Raw genomic sequence first — 11,965 nt, 5'->3', positions numbered from 1 at the left:
TCTTTAGGTAAGCCCCCAAATATTTGAAAATTCAGTAACACATTGGTAGATAGAATTGAAAATTTCCTTGGGGCACCTAGGTGGCTCAGGCGGTTAAGTATCAGAATCTTCTTGGTCTAGGCTTAGGTTATGATCTCACAGTTTGCGAGTTCTAGCCCCACATTGGGCTCTGTGCTGACAGTGCAGAGCCTGTTTTGGATTCTCTCTCCCTCTCTCTTTGGCCCTCTTCCCCTTGTACTCTTTCTTTCAAAAATAAATAAATAAGCATAAAAAAGTAAAAAATTTAATTTTAAAAATTCCTTAAAATACTTACAGAATATATACAATCAGAAATAAAAAATCTAAATAGTACCATGTCTGCTCCAAAATTTTTCACTTAAAAAGATTCTCACAAAGAAAATGTCAGTCTAATGGCTTCACTGGTGAGTTTTACTCATATTTGCTAAATATGCAAGAAAAATATAATACTAAGCTCACAAAACTCTTTCATATTTATAGGAAAATAAACTCCTCAACTTGTTTTTCATCAGTGAAATTCTGATAGTAATAATAATGACAATGACATTTTAAAAAGAGAAAATGAGTAAAGTCTCTTATGAATGTGCAAAAAATATTCATCAAATATTGGCATTAATTCATCAATATAACATAAATAACACATCATGAACAAGAGGCATTTATCCTAGGAAAGCAATGTTGGTTCTAAATTTAAAATATATTACTTTAAATATATTTTAAATGTTCAATATATTCATAACATGAATGGAATAAAGGAAAAAAGCCACATGATCATCTCAACAGATACAGAGATAGCATTAAACGCATTAAACAATCATTTATGATAAAAATAAAATCTCTCTGCAACTAGCAAGGGAAGGGGATTCTTCAATCTACAAAAGGGCATCCATAAAAAAAACCTACAAGTATTATTATGGTATACAGAATATTGCCTCCTGTCCTAATCCTTCAACCCTGTGAATACATTACCTTGTATAGCAAAAGAGAGTTTACAAATATAATTAATAATAATTAAAACTTTGAGACTGGAAGATTATCCTTCATAAACTGAGTAGGGTAAATCTAAGAATACAAGTCCTTAAAAGTAGAGAGTATTTCCTAGTTGTAGTCAGAAAGAGAACCAGAGAGATGCACCATGCCATTGCAAACTTGGAAGCTATAAGAAAGACGCCAAAATATGGATTGCCTCCAGGACCCAAATAATGCAAGGACACGGATTTTTCCCTAGAGCCTCAAGAAAAGAATACAGTATACTGACACTGATTTTAAACCAATGAGACTTGTGTTGGGTTTTTAACCTACAGAACTGTAAGATAATAAGTTTGTACAGTTATAAGCCACGAAAATTTATGATAACTTGTTATGGCAGCATGAGAAAATGACTATACTCATAATCCATAAATGTTAACAGTGGCCAGTCTTTTCCCTGTGTTCTAAAAAAAAAAAAAAAAAAAAAAAAAAAAGCAAGGATTTGTCTACTCACCACTTCTATCCAACATTTTACTAAATTCCATATTAATTGCCCAAAGGCAAGGGAAAGGAGTAAAATGCATAATTTGGAAAGAGGAAACATCATTTTCATATGACAATTGATTGTCTACATAGCCTTTTGTCTCAAACTTCCCCCCAAACTACCAGACGCAGGAGACAATAAGTGAATTTAGAAAAGTTAAACATTCAAAATGAATTTAATTTTTATATAAAGGAAGCAGCTGAGTAATTAAGTGAAAGTAACAACATCATTAACAATATCACATAACCTGACATAATTAGGGATATATTTAGCGAAATATACTTAAGATCTATACATTAAAGTGACAAGATATTGCTGAGAGATATTGAAAATACCAACATAGGGGTGCCTGGGTGGCGCAGTCTGTTAAGCCACTGGATTCGGCTCAGGTCACGATCTCACGGTTCGTGGGTTTGAGCCCGCATCAGGTTCTGTGCTGACAGCTCAGAGCCTGGAGCCTGCTTCAGATTCTGTGTTTCCCTCTCTCTGCCCCTCCCCCACTTGTGCGCGCGCGCGCGCGCGCGCGCTCTCTCTCTCTCTCTCTCAGAAATAAATAAAATGTAAAAAAAAAAATGTTTTTTTAAAAAAGAAAATACCAAAGTAAGTGGTAAGCTATATCATATTCTCTGATTAAAAGCCTCAATATTGCTAAGGTATCTATTTTCTATGAAATAATCTATAGATTCAACAAAATCCCAATGAAAACACAAGGAAGTTTTAAAATACATGTCACCAAGGTGATTTTAAAGTTTATTTGGACATGCAGAGAACCTAACACAACATCTGAGGTTTTACATGGGTTTATTTCAAAAATTATTGTAATGCTAGAGTAATCACATAGTGTGGTACTGACATAAGAAAAACAAAATAGGTTAATGGAGCTAATGAAGCTGAATTGACAATCCAAGGATAGATCAGCATTTATAGAATCATTTGGGAAACAGAACACAAAAAGCATGAACAATAATATAAAACAACAAAAAATTTCAAATCATACTATATAGTATTTTGAAGCTTCTCCTCATTAAAAGTCATTCTCGGGGTGCCTGGGTGGCTCAGTCGGTTGAGCATCCGACTTTGACTCAGGTCACGATCTCACGGTTCGTGAGTTTGAGCCCCGCGTCAAGCTCCATGCTGACTGCTCAGAGCCTGGAGCCTGCTTCGGATTCTGGGTCTCCCTTTCTGTCTGCCCCTCCCCTGCTCACACTCTGTCTCTCTCTCTCAAAAATAAACAAACATTTAAAAAAATTAAAAGGAAGTCACATTCTTTACAAGTGTGTCATTAAAAGTGTGTCAATAAATGGCACACCTTGGGAAAAATGTTTATTGTACTTCTATCAGAAACTAACATCTAGAGTATCTGGTTGTGATAGATACTCCCTCAAGGCAGATATATGAATGGGGAATAAGCACATGAAATAGTGTTTTACAGTGTGTACATCATCAGGGAGTACCAACTAAAAATGCAATGAGATATTATTATATATCCAGAGAATGGCTATAATTATTTAAAAAATAACAGACAACACTAAATGTTGGTGATGATACAGAACATCCAGAACTTTGATACACCGCTGATGTATGCACATTTTCCCACTTGGGAAAAGAATTTGGCAGATTCTTATAAGTTACAAATACATATACTTTATAACACAACCATTTGCTTCTAGGTACTTACCCAAGAAAATTCAAATACAAGGTTCTAATATGTACAAAAATTAAATAATATCATTTCTATTCATCATAGTCACAATCTGGCAACGACACAACTCAGTATGTATAAGGAGCATGATAACCAAATTGTGGACTTTTAAAATGAATATTATTTGCCGGTGAAAAGGAATGAACTATGGATACATAAAACATCATGAAGGAATCACAAAGATATGCAGAGAGAAAGAAGCCAGGCGCATACACATACACACACACATACACACACACACACACACATATTTTGATAGTAAGAAAAATGGTTTCCTTCAGGTGATAAGAAAGAGGGCTTTCTGGTGATAATCACAAAGTCCTTTCCTTTACTAAATATTTGTTAATGGGGGATGGGTTACACTGGTATATGCATCTGTCCAAAATCTTTTGGGCTATATATTTAATATCTGTGCATTTTATTGTATGTAATCATAATTTTTTTAACATGGAAAATTATATCACTAGAAATGATACTAATTCCTGTGGCTGACCTTGACTTCTAGGCAAGCTGGCGTAATTTCATTTCTCCTCTAGATTTAGAAACATTTGTCCTGGAGAATACTGCTCAAAGACCCACCCTCTGCCTCCCTGTTTTTTTGAGGTGATGGTGGATAGTGCTCTGTGTTAGGTATTTTCCTCCTTTCAGCTCCCCCCTTGCTTAATGTGAGGAGGGAGCCATGGAGTTTCATATTTAAATTCATGCTTTCGTGCCATTTTTTCCAGTATCAATCATGTATTATCACACTGAGATCTCTTCCAGTCATCTTCCTTCCCTTTACTTCCATAACATCTCTGAGACAAGAAAAACTTAATGTTTCATTTCCATGAATGCTTCTTACATTTTTCTGATCTGCTAATACTCCCTCTCTATCACCTCCCCTACCACACCTTGCCAAACATACCTAATATACTCCGACCAGAGACATGAATTGCTGAGCCATGACATACAAAACCTACATAATATCATCATGTTCTATAATTTACAAAGACATGTTCATTCTTACTTCTTACTTGACATCTATAACAACTTAAGTACTGCTTTAATGGATTAAGCAATAGTTTCTCACAAGCTTGCTTGGACCAAATTCAGAGAAGTAGTAAGCAGAAGATCCTGGGTTTGAGAAAAATTGAGGGACAATGGGAGAAGGTAAAACATAAACTTTTACTTCCAATAAAAAAAAAATCATTCTCGGGGCACCTGGGTGGCTCAGTCGGTTGAACGTCCGACGTTGGCTCAGGTCATGATCTCACGGATCATGGGTTCGAGCCCCACGTTGGGCTCTGTGCTGACAGCTCAGAGCCTGGAGCCTGCTTTGGATTCTGTGTCTCCCTCTGTCTCTGCCCCTCCCCCACTCATGCTCGCTCGATCTCTCTCTCGCTCTCAAAAAAATAAAATAAACATAAAATTAAAAGAAAAAAGAAAAATTGTTCTCAACAGTCAAACATAATGAATAATAAGAAAATAACACATGCTGCCTAATACTTTTGACATAAAATCCAGAACACTTTATGTTGGCTGACATAAGTAGTTGTGGTTAGCCTAGAAATAAATCAGTTAGACGATTCAAGGCAGTTATGTAATCCTATGGCACAGGTGAATTGCAAGTTAGATCCTAAAGCTCCAGCAGATTTTGAGCCTGTGTTTTCCCCTTAGATCTCCTGGAATTATCTCATATATTCTTAGTTTGACTCAACAACCTTTTATTCTCAAGGTGATATCTCATATACTTTCTTTGCCTAATCATTTATTTCTCCCTTTGTTTGTATTTTCACACAATATTCTTTGCCTTGGATAACACCCTTACTCATGTTAGTCCTGTCACAGTGACTTTGCAGGACATAAATGAAGCTCTCTTTCTTTTCTGACGAGTAGATTGCTTGAATAGTGTGTAAGATTGCAGATTTAAAACAATAAGTTCCAGCTATCAATTATCAATTTTATTATACTCTTAAAAATGGAATTAGAGTTTGGTTCAGAAAATCACCTCCACCTAAACTTAAGGAATGAAGGATCATATGGTTTTATGTAAATTTTAATACATAAGGCTATGTGTGTCAAAAGGTAAAATGTAAGACCATTGTAATGGAAGCCTAAAAGTGAAAAACAGGATTTGATTTAGTTTTTTGAAACAATGGAGGAAGGTATATAGGCAGAATAAATTACCTGACCAATTACATTCAATGATTGATTATATTCTTAATTGCTTCATTATACAACTAGAAAGTTGAATTTTTAGACAATATCTAAGGGCTCTTTTAATTCAGAAGGTAAATAGTTCGGGGGGCACCAGGTAGCTCAGTCAGTTAAGTGTCCAACTCGTGACCTCAGCTCAGGTCATGATCTCACAGTTCGTGAATTTGAGCCCTGAATTAGGCTCTGCGCTGACAGCACGGAGCCTGCTTGGGATTCTGTCTCTCCCTCTGTCCCTTTCCCGCTTACACACACACACACACTCTCTCTCTCAAAATAAATAAATAAACTTTAAAAAAACACCAAAAGATATAGAGTTTGATTTCATGTAATACTTTACTTTCATTCTATTGATAAATACAAGAAAACCACTACCTTCATTCATCTATTACTTTGAGTTAATTTTTCCTTTCCTGGTTAACCTAACAACTCAATTGAGAACATAAAAGCTTGGTGCAGTTATACAAATTCATGCATAAAAAATGAGATTAAGGGTAACAACTATTCTTTGAAAAGCCTGAGATGATAAAACAGATATATGCAAAATAGCATGAGGGTGAACCAAATGAGACTTTAAGACTTTTTCTTTGTATCAAGAATTATTAACAAGTTCAACAGTGGTTTATAGAATAATGTGCTAGAATTTCATGTTCTCTCCTTAAAAGTATCCTATTTCCTAAAAAGTTAGTATTTTTGTTTGTTAATTTGTTGCTTTTGTTGCTTAAACATTACACTCTTTGAGATTCAATCAGGATTAGGCTACATAGTATGTTCCTGTAATTCTGTTACTATCCAGTGAAGTTAAGTACGGCTTGCCTTTGCTTATGGCTTTCTGACTTTGGTTGAACTTCAGTTTTAACTTTTATTACAAAATGTTGCACTTGACCACGTGTTTTCTATTGCTAACCATTCAAAGGCTGCATATATCAAATAAAAGCCATTTTGCTTTTCCCTTCTTGAAATCAATATTTTAAGTGTGTTTATACAGCAGTAATTATTTCTCCTTTGATAATTTGATAATTGGTTAATTTGATAAACTGAACATCAAGTTCTTCCAAGGGCCCTAACATCATTGTATTTACAACGAACAGAGCTACCCATGTACTTGTTTTAATACTAAGAAATACTGTTATGGGGCGCCTGGGTGGCTCAGTCAGCTGGGCATCTGACTTCAACTCAGGTCAACATCTCATGGTTTATGAGTTCAAGCCCCCGCATTCGGCTCTGTGCTGACAGCTCAGAGCCTGGAGCCTGCTTCAGATTCTGTATCTCCCTCTCTCTCTATGCCCTCCCCCACTCACATTCCGTCTCTGTCTCTCTCTCAAGAGCAAACATTAAAAAGCATTTATAAAAAAAAAAAGAACAAGAAATACTGTTATAAAGAATTTGCATAACTTTCTTCATGGTTTGCCTTGCTTAAAATTTTTCTCTAACAGTAACACATTATCAAGTTTTGTTAATTGGGAGGACTTTCATCTGAAGTGTTGGATGTAAAATACACTCAGCAGTAGCTATGAATAGCAATTTCTGAAGGGTTTCATTGTTTTAAGACTGGGTTAAATTCTAAGCAAGGCCTACCACACAACCCATGGAAATACACTAGGTTAGGGCACTCCATTTAGCTCCATATTAAAGGAATGAATAACCATTAGAGTGAATAAGACATTTAGGAAATTCTACAGAACACAGTGGAAAACATTTTTTCTAGCTTCCATGAGATTTAGAAATTACTCGTTATTATAGAGTTTAATCACTCTCATTCTTCACAGAGACAACTGCAAATGACTTTGGCCATAAAATCATCTTTCATCTTTAAAATTCCAGTTACCTTCTTGAATTTGCTACTTTTATCCATTACTGAAACTAGATGCCAATGAAAAATTACTTAATTTAAATAAATTTCTACCAAAATCAAAGTGAATAATTTTTTTATCACTGCTTTATGTGTATGTACAATTATTTAGATCCAATTATTGGTACAGTGTCCATCATAAATAGAAAAAGTAAATCACACAATTGAATAGCCAAATAGTTTTTAAAGTAACCTTTTGAAAGTCACAATCTCAATTACCATATGTTTGCTCTAGCTTCTTTCCTCCTTGAAGCAAAATAATCCAAGTAAAATAATCTCTTCTCTGAATGTTTTGTACATTTAGACTCAGAAGTTTTCTCCATTATTCTTCTAAATATGGAAAAAGACAAACCAGATTTCCCTTATGTCCTATCTGGTTTATCTGAGTGAAGTTGGTGTATGTACAGAAGCCATCCTATTCTCATATATAATACGCATATAGGAAGTTGTGACAATGCTATATGTTAGATTTCATAGGACCTATAAACAACAGGTGTGAAGTTACATTTGTTTATGAAATAGACACAATTGGAAATGTTACATTTTCTTGTGCTTCCAGAATATTCCTATGAATCATAGAAATCAAAGCATTGCAATGTACTGAAGATCCTAAATATTAATTACAATGATTTGCACTTGTGAAAACATTATAGTTTAGAAAACACCCTTTCAGGGAGAACTTTATTTTATATTCAATGTGCATGAAGCATTTCAAAATAATTTCATGCAGACATATGAAAGATGAAATAGAGACTAACATGTTTTGTATCAGTTTGCTAGGACTGCCATAACACAATGCCAGTCTGGTGGCTTAAACACAAAAATTCATTTTCTCACAATTTTAGAGGCTGGAAGTGTAGGCTCAAAGGGTCATTAGGTTTGGTTTCTTCCTTAGTCTCTCTTTGCTTAGCTTGCAGATAGCCACCCATATATGCGGCCATTTTTCTGTGCCTGCACATCCCTGGGGTCTCTTCCTCATATTGAATTAGGACCCACCCATATGTCCTCATTTATCCTTAATTACTTCTTTAAAGGCCCTGTCTCCACCACTGGTAAATAGGTACTAGGGGTTAGAATGTCAACATATGAACTTTGAGGGGACACAATTCAGTCCATAAACATGTTTTTAGTGACTATCACAGTTACAAGGCAAGACTTTTCTTTATGTGTAGTTGGTGTAATAACAGAAGTTTAGGTATTTCCATCTTGTTGTGAGGACATCCAGATGCCTCCTATACCTCAAGATAGATGGCTGATGACAGTTGTGCTCTTGTCCTCATGGCTCTTTGTTTCTCTTTATTTGGGTAATCTAGCCTCTTCTCACATTAGCACTTTAAACACAGTACAACTTCTCACCACTCATTTGCCAAGTCACCTGAGTTACATATGGTTTGTTTCCGAGAGCTCTCACCCCTCTTATTATGGAGTTGAAATTTACATTTTGTAAAACTAACCATTTTTCAATGAACAACTCAGTGGCATTAAGTACAATCACAATGTTGTCCAACCACCATTTTTATGTAAACATTCTCTTCACCCCAAAAGGAAATACCTTACATAGTAAGCACCTACTCTACATTCGTCCTTCTCCTATAACCTGGTAACCACCAATTTGCTTTTTGTCTCTATGGATTCACATTGTCTGTGTATTTCATATAAAAAGAATTATACAATATATGAACTGTTACAGCTAGCTTCTTTCACTTAGGTTTTGAGGTTCACTGATGTTGTAATAGTTATCAGGACTTCATTCTTTTTTATCACTGATTATTATATTGTACGTACATATCCCGTTTATTTATCATTTCACTGTTGAAAAACATTTGGGTTGTTTCCACTTCTAGGCTATTATGAATAGTGCTTCTGTGACATGCATGTACATATACTTGAGTACCTATTTTCAGTTCTTTTGGGTATTCAAATAGAAGTGGAAGTTCTGGGTTATATGTTAATTCTATATTTAACTTCATTTAAAATTTTTTTAATGTTTATTCATTTTTGAGAGGGAGTGCGAGTGGGGGAGGAACAGAGAGACGGAGACACAGTATCCAAAGCAGGCTCCAGGCTCGGAGCTGTCAGCACAGAGCCCGACGTGGGCCTCAAACTCATAGACCGCGAGATCGTGACTGAGCCAAAGTCGGAAGCTTAACCGACTGAGCCACCCAGGTGGTTCTTGAAGAACCATTAAACTTTTTCCTCAGGGGATGAACTATTCTACATTCACACCAGGAAATTATGATGCTTACACATTCTCCACATCCTTGCCAACATCTAACACTTTCCTGTTTTGTTGTTGTTGTTGTTATATACCCATCCTAGCAGATATGAAGGGTTATTTGTCATTTTCATTTCCATAATTATGTTAAACATTTTCACATGTTTATTGACAATTTATTTATCTTCTTTAGAGAAACATGTATTGAGGTCCTTTGCTCATCTTTTTCTTTTGTTTTATTTTAATTGGGATATTTGTGTTGTTGAGTGGTAAGTATTCTTTACATATGTTGTAACTACACCCTTTCAAATATATGATTTGTAAATATTTTCTTCTGTTCTATAGATTTTCTTTTCACTTTCTTTAATGTTCTTTGATGCACAAAAACGTATCATTTTGATGAAGTTCAATATATTTTTTTCTTTTGTTCCTTGTGCTTTTGGTGTCATAATTAAGAATCCATAGTCAAATCCATGGTTATGAAGACTTACTTCTGTGTTTTCTTTCTAATAGTTCAATAGGTTTAGGGGCATCTGTGAGGCTCAGTCGGTTAAGTCTTGATTTTGACTCAGGTCATGATCTCACAGTTTTAAGACTGACCCCGCATGGATCTCAGCATGGAGCACAGAGCCTGCCTGGGATTCTTTCTCTCTCCCTCTCTCTTGGCTCCTCCCCCCACTCCTAGTCACTCTTTGTCTCTCAAAATAAAATGAACATTAAAAAAAAAAGCTTAATAGGTTTAGTGGTCATATTTAGGTCATTGACACTTTTTAAAACAATTTTGGGGGGCACCTGGGTGGCTCAGTTGGTTAAGCATCTTGATTTCAGCTCAGGTCATTATCTCGTGGTTTGTGAGATTGAGCCCCATGTTAGTCTCTGTGCTACCAGTGCAGAGCCTGCTTGGGAGACTCTCTCTCCCTCTCTCTCTCTGCACCCCCGCCCACTCTCTCTCTCAAAATAAATAAAAACTTTAACAAAATTGTATGTGGCATCAATGGTTTGTTTTCATCATCTTGCATGTGAAAGTCCAGTTGTCCCAACACCATTTCTTGAAGAAAGTACACTTTTCCCATTGAAGGCCATGGTACTCTTGAAAATAATTGGCTATAGACATATGGCTTTATTTCTGGACTCTCGATTCTGTTCCATTAGAGTATATGTCTATCCTCTTGGTACTACACTATTTTGATTAGTGTATCTTTAGTAGTAATTTAAAATCAGAAAGTTTAAGTCTTGCAGCTTTGCTCCTCTTTTTCAGTACTGTGTGGCTATTTGGAACCCCGTGTGATTCCACCTGAATTTGAGTGTCACCTTTTCCATATCTGCAAAAAAGGTTCTTGAAATGTTGATGGATGTTATATTGTATCTGTAGATTGCTTTGGGGGAATACTGTCTTCCTAACAATAAATCTTCCAATCCATGAACACGAGATGCTTTTCATTCATGTAGATCTTCCTTAATTTCTTTCAATAATGTTTTATAATTTGCAGTGTGTATGCCTTCACCTTCTTGGTTAAGGCATTTTATTCTTTAGGTTTCCTTTGTGAATGGAATGTGTTGATCTTATAATCTGCAACTTTGCTGAATTCATTTATTAGTTCTAGCAGCTTTTTTTGTGGATTATTATGGGGATTTTCTACATATAGGACTATGTCACCTGCAAATGAAGATAGTTTTAGCTCTCCCTTTCTAATTTGATTTTCATATATATATATATATATATATATATATATATATATGTATATATACTGCATATGTATATATTGTGGCTTATTGCTCTGCCTAGACTCATTAGAAGGTTAAATAGAAGCAGTGAAAGCAAGGCATCCCCATCTTGCTCCTGATATTAGAGGAAAAGCATTCAGTTTTCACCACTAAATATGATGTTAGCTGTGATTTTTTTCCTAATTTTCCAAGTTCTCCTTTATCAGTGTCAGATTTTGTGAAATGTTTTTCTGCATCAATTGTGATGCCATGTAGTTTTTTTTTTTAACCCTTCAGTCTATTAATAATTGATTTTCTTATGTTGAATAACCTGCATTCTTGGTATAAATTCCACCTTGTCATAGTATATAATTCAGGTAATATGCTGTTGGACTAATTTTTTTCAAGTATTTTGTTGTGGATTTTTGCATCTATATTTATAAAGATACTGATCTATTCATCTATAATACTCTTATGGTGTCTTTATCTTGCTTTGGTATCAGGGTAATACTGGCCTCAAAGAATGTTAGGAAGTTCTCTCTCCTAATTTTGAAAAAAACTTTGAATAGGAGTGGGTTACTTTTTCTTAAAAAGTTTGGTAGGATTCACCAATGAAGTAATCTGGTCCTGATTTCTTTTACTGAAAGGTGTTTTTGCTTTATTATTATTTTTTAAATTACTGATCTAATCTCTTTAATTGTTATAGTTGTGTTCTGATTTGTGTGTGTGTATATATATATATATATATATATATATATATATATTTTT

The sequence above is a fragment of the Panthera uncia genome, chromosome B4 (genome assembly GCF_023721935.1).
Source record: "Panthera uncia isolate 11264 chromosome B4, Puncia_PCG_1.0, whole genome shotgun sequence".
Lineage (NCBI taxonomy): Eukaryota > Metazoa > Chordata > Mammalia > Carnivora > Felidae > Panthera > Panthera uncia.
The sequence above is the reverse complement of the archived record's forward strand: the minus strand, read 5'-3'. Positions refer to the sequence as shown.